At 43.4% G+C, this 15,425-nt stretch overlaps 2 protein-coding genes across 12 annotated transcripts in view; one reads left to right on the top strand and one right to left on the bottom strand.

Annotated features, from left to right (window-relative positions):
- The window catches only part of BRD1 (bromodomain containing 1), a 569,207-nt gene extending 565,514 nt beyond the window's left edge, over positions 1-3,693 (bottom strand). For 5 of the 11 annotated variants that reach the window (XR_003858664.1, XR_003858665.1, XR_003858666.1 and 2 more), the window contains exon 1: positions 2,201-2,607. The gene's annotated coding sequence lies outside the window, so the exon portion shown is untranslated. Of the gene's footprint in view, positions 1-1,047; positions 1,477-2,011; positions 2,140-2,200; positions 2,608-3,246; positions 3,490-3,527 lie in introns of those variants that run through there. The other 6 variants (XM_029616232.1, XM_029616230.1, XM_029616229.1 and 3 more) reach the window with 5 other exon arrangements.
- A 294-nt stretch (positions 3,694-3,987) lies between these two features.
- The window catches only part of LOC115099007 (zinc finger BED domain-containing protein 4-like), a 45,424-nt gene continuing 33,986 nt past the window's right edge, over positions 3,988-15,425 (top strand). The window contains exon 1 of the mRNA XM_029616234.1: positions 3,988-4,175. The gene's annotated coding sequence lies outside the window, so the exon portion shown is untranslated. The remainder of the gene's footprint in view (positions 4,176-15,425) is intronic.

Here is a 15,425-nt window from a genome sequence, read left to right on the forward strand (position 1 = left end):
TAAGGAAACAGGAAATGCTGGGGGTCGGGCTGAGACGGGTGGGAGTGTTGAGAGAAATAGGATGGAAAATGGAAGGTTCCAGCTAGTACTAATATTATCTTATGAATGAAATAAAATTCTGAATGGGAATCTTAATATAAATGGTATTGCTTTAACAGCTAAATCATTTTATTTATTTTTTTTTAGTATTAATGCTTTACTAAACAAACAAAATAAACAAAACTGCTAAGAATGAGTCTAAAACTTAACAGGATATGTACTTTTTCTGCTAAATGAATCTGAAGAATCTGAAGAATAGTCCTTTAAAGCAAGACAATTTGTTTGGCTGTTACTATTTTAAAACAGTGGATTTCAACCCCTTCCTCAGGACATACCTAGCCAGTCAGGTTTTCAGGATATCCACAATGAATATACATTAATTAAATATGCATACAATGAAGGTAGTACATGTAAATGTATTTAATACATATTCATTATAGATATTCTGAAAATCTGACTGGCTAGGTGTGTCTCAAGGACTGGGTTGAAAACCAGCTTTAAAGTAGCAATAACAGCCAAAGAAATTGTTACATTTGTTAATAAACAAAGTATCCCAAATACTTAGCATTACCCCTTTATAGATGCATTTCATGATGTTATTGCCATATCTATATAATCTGTTTGCATGCATGTCTTAAAAAAAAAACAAAACTTGCAAAACGTAGGGCCCCAGAAATAAGTCAAAATCAAGAAGTAAGAGTCAAGAAATAACCAAGCTACTGTTGTAAAAAGTTCAAAGTAGAATAAGACTGATACCTTTAGAATGCTTAAAAATGCCACATTTACACTTTTAAGTCTTTTCTTCAAGCAATGTAATCCAAGTAAACTATTTCCTCACATAGGAGAAAAAGAGTAGAGATCTGAATTTAAAAGAAATCAGTACTTAATACTGTAATGTATAATATACCACAGTGAAACGAAACTATAGAGAAAACAGTCTACATAATTTACAGTTACAAATAGGTTAAAAGAAAAATGCTAATTATTATATTGGTAAATCAAACACACCTGAATTATAGCAAATAACCAGATCTGCTCGATAGATAAGGGAGCATAAATCCTCTTCTCTGACTGGGCCATCCGTACAGAATACCAGAAGTCTACAGAGATGTTTTGAAGAGAGTAGTTCGCAATACAAAAAAAGTAATGAACATACGATAGAGCATCTACAACACCGTTTTCTACTTTTGTTATACCAATCGCAGCAGACCCCAACAGGAATTAAATTAGCCCCAAAAAAGTACATTACGTACATTGTTAAGAGCTAGAACCTATGAGAATTATGTATACCGCTTTAAAAGCCTTGCTTTTAAAAATTGGAAAGCGATTAGCAAGTTTTATAAATGAACAGCTTTCGTTTTTCCTCTTCAATTTAGGGAAAGCGAGTAACCAAACAACGTTATTTTGATATTGTTTTTGACAATACTCCACGATCTAGTTCTTTAACAAAAAGAAAGAAAAACTAGATAAAATTTAACAGGTTACATTAAAAAAAAACTCGTCAATAGCGCACAAAATCAAAGCAAGTCTGTACAATCACTACCCCGAGAATAATGTATTGAAATAAATCAGTTTCTGTTACGGAATAATCCGGCGTAGCGAGAAACCGCAGGAGCTGCCTATGCATACAAAGGAAACGCAAAGTTGCGGTTTAAAGATTATACAACAAACATAAAATGGCAAGCAAACAAGAGGGCTACTTTCCCGGGCCAGAGATTGAACGCTCCTGTTGGATACAGGAAGTTTAAATCCCCCTTCGGCCTGGAGCACCGCCAACCCCTGTGACGTCACTGCACCAAAGACTTTTCCCGGGCCTGTTCAAATCAATGGGGGCGACCGTTCCCTGAGCCACGGTTCAGTCTGCTGCTACCGTCCAGCTCTGCTAGCTTTCCTTTCTCTCCCAAGGACTCATTCCCTCTCCGAGCCCTTCTCGCCAGCTGTCGCGCCCGACAGCTGTCTCCCTCCCACTTACCTATCGCCTTATGCACTCTGCCAGGGCTCTCTGGGATGTGGTAGTGGCCTGCTCGATGATTGTAGACAATACTCGCCCTGCAAACATGGCGCCTAACAAAACATTCTCTCTCCTACACACCCTAACAGCGCTGACTCGTCCCCACCCACCAAGACAAAAAAAAAAGAGAGAGAAAGCACTCCACATTACCTCGCCGTACTGCGAAAGGCGAGCGTCTGCCAGGAAAGGCGGTGGCTAATGGCGCTGGAGCTCGCGGTCCGTTCTGTGCGGTCTTACTCAACGGCCGCCGCGCGAGCCCCGCAAATTCTTTTATTTACCCACAACAACAAACAAGAGCGACACAGCGTGCCTGGGCGCAAGGAGCGCTCGGAGTTCTCTCCCCCATGCCTCCTGGCCAGGCCACAGTGTCGGACCGCGGGCCAGCCGCTCTGCTTTCGCTTTAGAGGATTTCTGCTTTCCGTACGGCAGCTCTCAGGCTGAGATTTGCTCGCTCTCTCTCTCTTTTCTCTCCCCTCCCCCACCCTTTCAAACAAACAATGCGGCTGCAAGCGCCCGTGAGCTCGCGCAGCAGCCGCCACCGCCGCCGAGTGGAGAGTTAGGGGGTGGGAGTTAAGTAGGCGTCCCTGCGTCATAGCTGTTTCGCTCCGCCATGGTTGATGTGGCGGCAAGAGCGGCGCTTTTCCTTAACGTTGCCACGCTCCGGTTCGTTTGTTTGCAATCTAAAACGTTTCCCGTTCTCTATCCCTCCAAAAAAACAATAAAATGTTATTTAATCTGGGTAAACCTGTACATTTGTAGTCCACTTGCCTTTTTTTGTTAATGCTATTAATGTTTTCCTTTAAATGCGAGTCTTCTCTTGTTTTGGTCAACATAGCCAGTTTTATAAGGAAATGCCATTTATTAGGGGTAACGTTCCACTCTGGATGCTTTCACTCATTTCTACTTTTCTATAGAATAAACGCATCTTCTTACTTCCACAAACCCTACGTTCCCTCCTTTCTTGTGCATTTCTGCGTACTTCTCTTTAAACAGTAACAAAGATCATTTCCTTCTATTTCAAGTTCACCATAACCCAAGAAAGAGAAAACGTGATTGTTCTTTTCAGCATTAACTTTTTTTTTTTTTTTTTTTAAACACAAGTCTACATTCAAACCAGCATTGATTCACTGTTTGATTTTTTGCTGATAGGGACCTGGTTAATCTGCTTCTAAAGTTGACAAATATTGGAAACTTACCGACCACCTGACCGGAGCACCAGAAACTAGCCCTGCTCGCCTTCCTTCCTCCCTGCAGAACTGGAGCTCATGTATGTAGGGGGAAGTCTAAGAGCTGCGTTTTGATTTTAATGACTGGCAACACCCTATACTTTCTGCCTCGCAAAAGAGCTAAGGTTACATAAAAGGGGGTGAGATGACAACGCGGCTGTGGGGGGAGGGTGAGAACGAGAAACCCTAATCCTTATTACTGCTGCATTCCACACTTTTTTTGTCTATGTACAAAGTTTTCAATGCCTCACCTTAAAACAGATTAAGGAAGCGCCAAATTAGAAATAAGACAACCATAGATTTCTTTTGAAATTAAGAACAAAGCATGCTGACGGCTCACATGAGACCGAGCGGCCACTTCTAAACACAAATACGGATCGTTACCACTGTACTCGCCCCACCCTTAATGGCTCTACTGCCCCTGCTTCCAGCCCCCTGAGCCCTAGAAACCCCGTGGAGAAATCCAGCTGCCAAACAATGGCGCGGAGCCGCCGAGGCCCTTCATGCCATTTAAAATTTAAAAAAATGACAGCATTATAGGAGCGGATAGGTAATCCGTTTCGTGAACGAATGAGTCGTTAGCTTTGCACTCTTGTGAGTTCTGGAACCGCTTCTCCTTAGAATCGCGATCGGTGATACTTAGGTCTGGCCAAGGCCGTGTACGGAAAGCTGGGGCATAGGCGTTAGGGGGCGGCCATTTTGAGAACCTTTGACTCTGTGACGTCGCTGAGCGCGTTCCTCTGCGTCCCTCCTGTGCTCGCTGGTGGACTGAGTGTCGCGCAAGCGAGCGGGAGGGCAGGACAAAGCATTAAACTAATGAATGGAAAAAATAAGATTAAATACACTCCGCTTAACTATTTGGGGGTTGCAACGAGCTGCGGAAGACCCGCGCCGGCGAGGTAAGTGACGGGGAAAGGCTTGCCGGCGAGGGGAAAGGATCGGCTCGCGGAAAGGCCGAGGAGGAGGGAGGAGGGGAAGGGATCCGGTTCGCCCCTGTGCTTCGCTGTCGTGATCTGGTTCTGCATGAGTAGGGCAGGTTCCTGCCTTTGGCGCTGGCTTTCAGTTGAGGCCCCAACCCTGCGCTGACTGGGGAAAGGGGGCGGAATAAACGAGGGTAGGGCCCGCTAACTGCCAGCCCCCCTTTCACCCCCACAGGTACAAGGTGTGCACGGAAAGTGCTTCAGGAGGGCCATTCGCAACCGGGTCGCTGGAGCAGTATCAGACTAGGCCTTGATTCTCCATTGTCTCTAGATCTTACAGAGGGGAGAGTTACAAATCTGTTTCATCCACAAAATACATTTCATGGTTTGGATCATCTGCTGCAAAGTGCGATCACTTCCTTAGTATTCATGGGAAGTAATGTATGCGAGTCTTTTATTTTTAAAATTGATTTAAAGATGTAAATATTTTAATTAATTTGATAACGAGGCGTTCAAAGACAAAGAATCCACTATACAGTTGAGTGCTAGATCACCGCTGTGTTTTTATCTTTTATATACTCTTGTATTTGTAGTTTATCATGGAGATCCGTAAAGATAAATTACATTAAGGACTACTATATTTATTTTAAGACTTTAAAACGAAAAATACTCATCTGGATAAAGTTCGTTTTTTTCCATCAAATAAAACCACATACACTGTGATATGTTGGAGGCTATTTGGAATTTCTCGACTAAAAGTAAACCCCCGCCCCCCCCCCCCCCCCCCCAATGTCACATTAAAAGTTTTATCCATGTTTATCCTACCAAGAATATTCTTTATTGGATGACATTCTAAAACAATAGAATATTATGGAGGAACAAAACAGGATTATGGCACTTAAATATTGATCAGATTTGGAAAATGCATTATGTAAGTTGGGTGCCTACCCAATAAACTTGATCTGAGAATAATTCATTTTTTGAAGCCTATAACAAAATTAGGTTTTAATATATTGGGGGAGATGTGACATTACCTTGAGAGAGAGTGAGAGTGTGTGCTTAGATCCACATACACAGAATAATAGTATTCCTTAATTGCATATTTGTATGACAGTGGCTAAAAATAAAAGGCCTTCACATTTCATAAGATTGTAGTTCATAATTTTATTCTCATGACTATGTCTTTTACAACAGGAATGAATAGGAATTATAATACTGTTATCCTAAACAGCTTGTTTAAAAAAATGACTGGTGAACAGAAATATCTCCATGCTGAGTCAGACCAAGGTCCATTGAGCCCAGCATCCTGTCTTCAACAGTGGCCAATCCAGGTCACAAGTACTTGGCAGATCCCATAAAGTAGATCTAATTCCTGTTATTCTCTTCCAGGGATAGCAATAGCTTTCTTTAGTCTCCCTGACTAATAATGTGTTATGGGCATTTCCTCTATTAACTCCTCCAAAACCTCTTTTAAACTCTTCTATGTTAATCATCTGGATCACATCCTCTGACAACATGGCCTCTCCCAACTGTAGATTGTAGTCTTGACCCATCCACTGCTGGGCCCAGAGTGAATGAACCACAGGGGGGGTACTGGAACACTGAATTTATAGTTTTGGGGATGGTGCAGGCGCCCCCCCCCCCCCAAAAAAAAAAAAGTGTGGCACCCAGGACATTCACACCTTTCCCCCATCAAGGACCGTCCTTAGCCCACACATAATTAATGCAGTGGTGTTTATAGACATGGAGAGAAGGCCAAACTGGGGTTCTTCTGTGCAGAATTTAGTGGAATCAGTACGGGATAGAAGAGTAAGGTGCAGAATGAGGGACATGATACAGCAGCATTGAAACGGACAGACATCGCCCGATCAAATAACTGCCTGTTGTATATAGGAGAGAATATTGCAGGAGTGGAAAAAAATACTTAGAATGTTTAGGATCCGGGGTCATTTGTTTGCTATCTTTTTCTGTTTTCTTCTGTTTCTGTCTTTTCATATGTGGTTACTTTGCTCTCTTGTTTTGTATATATATATATATTTTTTTTTTTTGCTTGCTTATTTTGCTACCCCCCCCCCCCTCCTGCTTTTGATGCTTTCCTCTTTTCTTTCTCCCCTCCCCCTAGCTGCTTTCCCCCCAGTTTCCCTGCCTGCAGCAGCAACAGCGGTGACAGGTCTCTTCTGCCCGGGACCTGCTGTAGTGATTATTTTTCAGCCTTGCAGGCACCAAATTTTAGTTGCCTGGAGTTTTCCAGTTGGTTAAAAATACTTAGATGTTTAATTTAATATCTGTTCTATGGTTGGTCTGCCTCTCCATATTGGTGTGAATAAACTAGTTTAAAATAGTTTGTCTTGCTAGGTAGGAGAGTGTAGTTTTTCATTTCATTATGCTTGTTGTCTTAGATATCTTCCCAAATGCATTAAAGAATCATGTATGGTTGGCGGAAAAAGATTAGTATCATATAACTACAGGAAGACCTTTAGTGCTATCAACCCTGGAGGCCTAATCAATAGCAAGGCAGCCTTGATGAAGCTTAGTTATTTGACAGTGTGCTGTCGTATGTAGCTCGTTATTCTAGTTTATTTTAAATGGCTGGTGATATTTTATATATTTGCCATGGTATTAACTGTTTGATTTTACATTCAGCATTGCCTTCTATACAGATATTTCTAGCCTAGGCGACAGGCCTTATAAAATCCATCACATATGCCTGCTCTCCTTACTCTCCTTAACAACCTTTGCACCATTCATTGAATTTAATTTACATTTTTTGCCTCAAAAATTCCACTGAAAGCGTTCTAGTAATAGCTCAGATTTTACTAGCATGAGTTGCTAGTTCTAATGTGCAACAAAACCATCTGACACCGCAACACACATTCGTCCCATCAGACTTGGGTTTGTTTTTTTTTTTCCTTTGCTCTCATTCTTTCCTCCAGCCTCTTCTTCTCTTTTCCCCTTTCCTCTATGGCACCGCTATTTTCAGCATGGCCTGGAGCTGCTCCACACTGCAGTAGCTCCCTCGGTTAAGCAGCAGCTTTGTCCATCACAAAGCTGTTAAGCCTAGTCACATTTAATAGGCTTGCAAGCAGGTTTCTCAAAGTCTTCAGAGAGTAGAGCATGGTGTGACCTCTGGCTGGTACTCTTCATGTGCCCTCAATGCCTCCCTACCATTAGAATCTCAGTTTCCTTTAGGCCATTCCGTTGAAAACTCAGGGAGATCAGTGTTCAGTTTGATGACCATGAGCATTTTGAAAGCTGCTTTGCCATTGGTTAGTAGTATAATCATATACAAACTTTCGCACCAAAAAAAAGAAACAAGGCATCATGAAATATTCACACATCTTGTTTGTTACACTAAAAGTTTGTATAAAAGCAATTCCATGTGTTCACTGTGTAACCCAATGCATGAATTATTGTATGTTTGTGTAGTTAATGTATTGTGATCAGAACTAATTTAACATTATCTCAGTGATTTCTCAGCTGTTGCCCCCATTCTTTCTCTCCTTTTCTTAGTAGCATTTCAAAATCTTATCCTACACCCTCTCCTCCTATCGTGTTGTAGCTTTTTTTTTCCCCAAACGCTGAGAAAAAACCCTGCCTTGCAGCTTCAGAGAGCATCATTTGATTACTTGCCAAAATCCCTCGATTGCTAATTAATGCATCATGATTTGTAGTTCAATAGCAGGAATCTTATTTTAAAGCATACATTCATGTGCTTTGATTCCAAGATGCTATATATGTAGTAGCCCATTATACACTTCTGCAAGCACCCATTGTAGAGACATGATGGTTGCCTACATGAACCCTTGGTCTGACCTGATTTGGCAGTTCTTTTGTTCAGGGTGTTTTAAAGAGTTTCAGCAAATCCTTTTGCATAGATCACATCCATGCTGTGGGATTGTTTCAGTCTGATGATCTTGTCTCTTGCATGATGTAGAATTTGTATGTCTGGGATGGCAGCACTGGGGTGCAGACATGGCTACCTCACCATGTGGCTGTCCTTGGTTCCTGGAACTCACACACTGTTCTGACTGTACTCATGGTTTGTGCCAGTCCCTGGAACCTGGAAACAGCAAGAAGGGAGACAGAATGCACCATGTAGGGCTGGAGAGAAGGGACAGAAGGGAGATAGAAATTTTGCAAAATTTCAATACATAAGGTGCAAACATTTTTTAATATCTGGAGGGATCTGGGTTATGGCATTTTTTTCAAGCTGTAGTCAGAGTGGCTTCAGGGATATTTAGCTCCATTCAACAGGCAATAACTTGAAATGGAAAGACAAAGGTGAAACAGAAATTGGATATAGTAAGTACAAGATTGACAGAAGTTAAGAAAAGAGGAACTTGAGACAGGAGTGAAAAAGAGCAGCAGCAAACTAAAGGTAAGAAACTCAAACAGTAAAATGACAAGATTAGGGAAACATTTTATTTTTAGACTTCAGTGCAGTCAGAAATCAGGCTACTAGGGCACCTACAATTCAGAAAAGGGAAAGCAAAAAATTAAAGAGAGAGAATCAAAATTATATTAAAAAAATAATAGCAAAAAAAAGAATACAATTTAAAAAAGCTAAACACTGCCAAATAGCAACCGTGTGAAAAGCAAGAAAAAAGTAGAGAAAAAATGGTCCTTATCTCTTAAAGATGTTTACAGGATGCCTGAGTTTTCTGAATTTATTTCCATCCTTGCATGCAGTAGTGGAGTATTATATATATATATATATATATATATATATATATATATAATATATATTATATTATGTATGATATATATAGCAAATGTTGCTTACCCGTAACAGATGTTCTCACAGGAAAGCAGGATGTTAGTTCTCACATATGGGTGACTTCACAGGATGGAACCCAATCACAGAACACTTTTGTCAAAGTTTCTAGAACTTTGACTGGCACCTACTGGGCATGCCCAGCATGGCACGAAACCTGCAGCCAGCAGGGGGCCCTCTTCAGTCTTGTTTAAGCTACAGGAAGTGCCGAAAAATAAAATAAGAAAACGTAACGAACCCGACACCGTGAGGCGGCGGGTGGGTTTCGTGAGGACTAACATCCTGCTGTCCTGTGAGAACACCTGTTACAGGTAAGCAACATTTGCTTTCTCACAGGACAAGCAGGATGGTAGTCCTCACATATGGGTGAGTACTGAGCTGAGGATGTCTGAGAAATGCACCAAATGTACCCAAGATGTGCACTAGGCACAAGGACTGAGGTGGAATTTGGTAGAGGGCATCCTGAGCCCCAACGGGCATGCGGAAGGGTGTTGGTACATCAAGTTGTAAAAAGGTTGCGCAAGACAGACTGGCCGAAGATGGAATCTTGTCTTCCGGCCTTGTCTAAGCAATAATGGGCTGTAAAGGTATGGAGAGAACTCCAGGTAGCAGCCCTGCAAATGTCAGGAAGCGGCATCGAGCGTAGGTGCGCTACTGAAGTCGCCATGGCCCTCACAGAGTGTGCTTTAACACAGCTTTGAAGCAGAATGCCTGCTTGCTGATAGCAAAAGGATATGCAGTCCGCTAGCCCAGAGGAGAGAGTCTGCTTACCCATAGGCTGCCCCAATTTGATGGAATGGAAAGAGACAAACAATTGAGTGCTTTTCCTGTGGGTAGCTATACGGTCTAGATAGAAGGCTAGAGCCCATTTGCTGTCAAGGGTATGCAGAGCCTGTTCTCCTGGATTGGAGTGGGTCCTGGGAAAGAAGGTAGGTAGTATAATGGATTGATTAATGTGAAACTCCGATACTGCCTTAGGTAAGAACGTAGGGTGAGTGCGGAGTACTGCCTGGTCCTGCAGAAGTTTAGTATAAGGCGGATAGGTAGCTAGGGCCTGTAACTAACTAACTCTGCGAGCAGATGTTATTGCCAATAGGAATATCACTTTCCATGTGAGAAAGCGAAGATCACAGGATTGGAGAGGCTCGAGTGGTGGTTTCATCAGCCGACCTAAGACCAAATTAAGATCCCAAGAAGGGGCCAGAGGACACAGTGGAGGCTTGAGGTGAAGCAAGCCTTTCAGAAAAATGTGTTACGAGGGGTTGTACCGAAAAAGGAACATCCCAGACACCTTTATGGAAGGCGGCTACCGCACTGACATGCATTCTAATGGAGGAAGTTTTAGACCTGCCTTTGACAAGTGTCAGAGATAGTCTAGAAACTTTGAGGTGGAACAGGTAAAGGGATCAAGGGATTTAGAAGAACACCATAACTTAAACCTGTTCCATTTTTAGAGGTAAGGCTTCCATGAAGCAATCAGGACACGGGAAACTGGCTCCGAAAGGTTAAGTGGCTGAAGAATTAACCTTTCAACATTTAGGCCATCAGGGACAAAGCTTGAAGATTGTGGAGGCGTAGGCACCCGTCGTTCTGAGTGATCAGAAGCGGGTCCTTTCCCAAGGGAATGTGCCTGCGAATGGAGAGATCCTGAAGTATTGTATACCACACTTGGCGAGGCCAGTGAGGTGCTATCAGTATCATGCATCCCTTGTCCTGATGTAACTTCACGAGAGTCTTCGAGAGAAGTGGAAGTGGAGGGAATGCATATAGAAGACCAGTTGCCCATGAGAGTGAGAACGCATCTCTTGGCTGAGAGTGTTGGCTGCGAGTGAGAGAGCAAAAGTCCTCTACTTTGCGGTTTTGTGGTGACGCAAAGGCGTCTATGCGAGGATGACCCCAACATTGGAATATTGAGTCCGCTACTGAGAGGTTGAGGCACCAGTCGTGTGGATGGAAAGCGCGACTTAGGTTGTCCGGCAAATAGGTGACCCTGAGGTACATCAAGTGGGAGAGGGCCTCTGCCCATATCTGCGCAGCTTCCTGACACAGTAGGTAGGAGCCCATCCCTCCCTGTTTGTTGATGTACCACATGGCCACCTGGTTGTCCGTCTGAATCAGGATGACCTGATTGGAAATGCGATCCTGAAACACCCTGGGAGCATATCTGATTGCTCGCCGCTCGAGGAAATTAATTTGGTGTTTGGCTTCCTCTGGAGACCAAGTTCCTTGTGTTTGTAAATCGGCAATATGGGCTCCCCAGCCGAGGTTGGAAGCATCGGTGGTGAGAATTATTTGAGGGTCTGGAGCCTGGAAGGCCAGGCCTTTAAGGAGATTGATCTGATTTTTCCACCAGGCTAGAGACTGACGGAGTGAGTCGGTGATGTGGACAGTGGTTGATAGAGGTTGGACGGACTGAGTCCATTGTGACCTTAGAGTCCACTGCATGACTCTCATGGCTAAGCGGACCATTGGGGTAACCTGTACTGAGGACGCCATGTGTCCCAGTAGGATGAGGAAGTGGCGTGCAGTCGTGCGGCGCTGAGACTGTAGCTGGTGTGCGAGGGAGATGAGAGTGAGAGCTCGCTGTCGAGGCAGAAATGCCTTTGCCTGCAAGATGTCCAAGTCTGCCCCTATGAATGATAAAGTTTGAGATGGAACTAAGCAGGATTTTGCGTAGTTGAGAAATCCTAGCGAAGTCGGAGTGTGTAAAGTAAGACGTAGGGACGACAGAGCAGCCTGCTGAGTGGGAGCCCTAATCAACCAATCGTCTGGATAGGGGTAGTTGTGAACACCTTGAGTCCTGAGGAAGGCTGCTGCTACTACTACGAGGTACTTGGTGAAGACTCGTGGTGCAGATGCCAGGCCGAATGGGAGCACTCGGTATTGATAGTGCTTGGGGCCTACTAGAAATCTCAGGAACCTGCGATGAGATGGATTTATCGCAATGTGCGTGTACACATCTTGGAGATCGAGAGAGCAGAGCCAGTCTCCTCTTTACAGAAGAGGAAGGAGGGAACCCAAGGTTACCATCTTGAACATTTCTCATTGGAGGTACTTGTTGAGGGCACATAGGTCTATAATTGGATGAACGCCTCCCGATTTTTTGGGGGTTTAGAAAGTACCGAGAATAGAATCCTAGGCCTTGTGGAGAGTAAGGTACTGGTTCTATTGCTCTGGACTGGAGGAGGAGGGAAACCTCCTGCTCCAGGAGTAGTGAGTGATCGGATGTTGTCCACGCCTGTAGAGGTGGGGAAGTCCTGTGGAATGGAGAGAAAGTTCAGGCGATAACCTTGAGAGATTATGGTGATGACCCACTGGTCCGAGGTGATTGTGTGCCACCTGTTGTTGAAATGGCATAATCGACCTCCCACTGCTATCTAAGGCAGTGGAAACTGGCTGCTGCTCTCTATGCAGGAGTCAAAAACCGGAAGCAGGGCCCGGCTGAGGAGCTGATTGCGGCTGTTGTGTACGAGGTTGACGAGACTAGGCTTTTTGGAAAGGTCTCGTGGAACGAGTCTTAGACTGTGGTGGATAGGACTTCTTTGGACGGAAGAATGACTTTTTAGTATCCTTTCTGAAAGGCTGTTTGGAGGAATACTCAGAGGGCATCAGAGAGAGCTGGCGAAGGGTCTCATGATGGTCCTTGAATCTGTTCCCCAAACAGATTGTCTCCTATGCAGGGCAGATCAGATAGTCTGTCCTGTACTTCAGGGCACAAGTCCAAAGACTTAAGCCAGGCCCATCTTCTTGCCAAAATAGCAGTTGCAGATGCCCTGGAAGCGGTGTCAAAGATTTATTTTATTTTATTTATTTATTTATAAGCTTTTATATACCGATGAACGTTGGGAACATCTCATCGGATCACATAAAACATAACAGTAGCTAAACGAACTTTACAGAGAACAAAGATCGCAACACATAAAATTGCTCTACAGCGAGCAATGTAAAATAGCATATGAGGGCGGAGGAACCAAGAACATAAGGGAGTAAACACAATATACTGGTACATGCACTCACAGAATCATAATGTACAGGTAGGAGGTCTAATTACATAGCTAGGAAGTCGAAATACATGGCTAATTGGATAATTAAATATAGCAGAGAATTAGGAGGATAGGTACATGTACTCACAACAATAACTATTTACAGGTAGAAAGTTTAATTACAAAGCTAATTAAATATTTAAGTAGTGGCAGACAAAGAAGAGGTTGGGAGAGCTAGAGGGGGAGGGAGGGCTGTTCGGAGAATGCTTGTCTAAATAGATAGGTTTTTAAATTCTGCTAAAAACATTTTGGGCAAGGTTCTTGCCGTAGGAAGGGAGGGAGTTTGTTCCATAGGCTGGGTCCAGCTAAAGATATAGCACAAGCTTTTGTGGATCCAAGTTTAGATAGTTTAGGTGAGGGAATGTTGACGGTAGCTTTGTGTTGTTGCCTTATTGGTCTGTTTGACTTATGAAAGGTAAGGTGTTCCGTGAGCCAGTGCATGTTTTGGTTGTGGATAGCTTTGTGGATAAGAGTGAGAGTTTTATAAGTTATTCTTTCAGCGATAGGTAACCAATGCAGATTTTTTAGAACAGGAGTGATGTCGTTTTTGTGTGTGTTAGTGAGGATACGTGCAGCCGCATTTTGGAGTAGTTGAAGAGGCAGTAGCGTGCTTTTAGGTAGCCCTAGTAGCAGGGCTTTGCAGTAGTCAATTTTCGAAAGAATAAATGCTTGTAAGATGGTACGAAAGTCACTGAGGTGCAGTAGGGGTTTAATTTTTTTGAGAGAGTGGAGTTTGAAATAACAGGCTCTGAGTGTATTGTTGATGTGTTTTTTAAGAGAAAGCTGGTTATCAATAGTAATGCTAAGACTGCGTACCTGTTGGTTGTGGTCAGTGGCAGAGAGGGGGTTGCAGCCAGTTAGCAGGGGAGGGACGATGCCTTGGGGAGAGAGATACAAAAGCTCTGTTTTGGCTGTGTTGAGAGCTAAAAAGTTACTTGTCAGGAGTGTGCTAATAACCGATAATGTGGAATTCCATGTTTCGGTAGCTTTTTGGAGAGTGTCTGTTACAGGTATAAGGATTTGCACATCATCAGCGCAAATGAAGTGCGGGAGGCCAAGATTAGATAGGAGGTTGCAGAGAGGGAGGAGGTAAATATTGAACAATGTGGAGGACAGGGAGGATCCTTGGGGAACACCTTGAGGCAGGGGGATGGTTTTGGAGGTGCAGTTGCCTATCTGTACATTGTATTGTCTGTCTTGCAGATAGGATTGGAACCATTGCAGGGCGGTGCCAGTAATGCCAATGTCAGAGAGGCGTTGGGCCAGAATTTTATGATTTACAGTGTCAAAGGCCGCTGAGATATCCAGGAAAATTAGGATATGAGAAATGCCTTTGTCAAGGCTTTTGAGAATGTAGTCAGATAGTGCAATTAGTAGGGTCTCCGTGCTATGGTGTCTTCGAAAGCCGTATTGCGAATGAGATAGAATGTTATGTTGGTTGAGGTAATCTGTTAGTTGTCGGTTGACTGCTTTTTCAAGGATTTTAGCAATGAAAGGCAGGTTAGAAATAGGGCGAAAGTTGGAAAGATCAGAAGGGTCCAGTGTGGGTTTTTTTAAAATAAGTTTGATAATGGCAAGTTTAAGCTTCTGGGGGACGATGCCAAGCGTGATTGAGCTGTTGATGATATTTGAGATGGGTATGGTGATGATGCTAGGGATGGAGAGGAGGGTTTTAGTTGGAATGGTGTCTGAAGGGTGTGTGCATGGTCTCATTTTTTTTTTAAGATAGATTCAGTTTCCAAAGTGGAAATGGTATCAAGTGCAGTGAGCCTTGCAGTATTGTTACTCAGATAGCAGCCAGATGAGACATGTATGGGAGGGAAACGCGACATGATATTGGATATTTTCGCGTTGAAGAACGTGGCAAGGTCATCGCATTTGGCCTATTCATCAGTAAAATGTGCGCCACTAGAGCTGGAGTTAGTTAAAGAGTTTACTAATTCGAACAGGGCCCTGGGATTAAATTGCAGGTGGTGTATTCTATGTGCGTAGAAGTCCCTTTTAGCTTTGTCGATGGCTGTACTGTAGGTATAGAGGTGGGTTCTGAATGTAGCTAGAAGAGAGGCGTTGGGATTTTTTTGTCATTTCCTCTCCAGTTTTCTGAGGCTGGATTTCATGGCTTTTAGCTCGATGGAGTACCAGGATTGTTTCTTCTTACTAGCAGGGTCGATAAGGCGCGATTGCATGGGGCAAAGGTCATCAGCAATAGCATTAGTGATGAGGTTCCAAGATTCAAGGGCAATATTTGCATCTGTTAGGTCGAGTTTATTAAGTTCCTGTGTGAGGGCTGTTACTAGGTTTTCCTGCTTGCAGTTGCGTCTGAATTGGATGTTTTGTTTGGTGTGCATTGGAGTAGAGGAACTATTTATGGAGCAGGACATGTCAATATGGAAGTGATCCGACCATGGGATG

The sequence above is a fragment of the Rhinatrema bivittatum genome, chromosome 9 (assembly GCF_901001135.1).
Source record: "Rhinatrema bivittatum chromosome 9, aRhiBiv1.1, whole genome shotgun sequence".
Lineage (NCBI taxonomy): Eukaryota > Metazoa > Chordata > Amphibia > Gymnophiona > Rhinatrematidae > Rhinatrema > Rhinatrema bivittatum.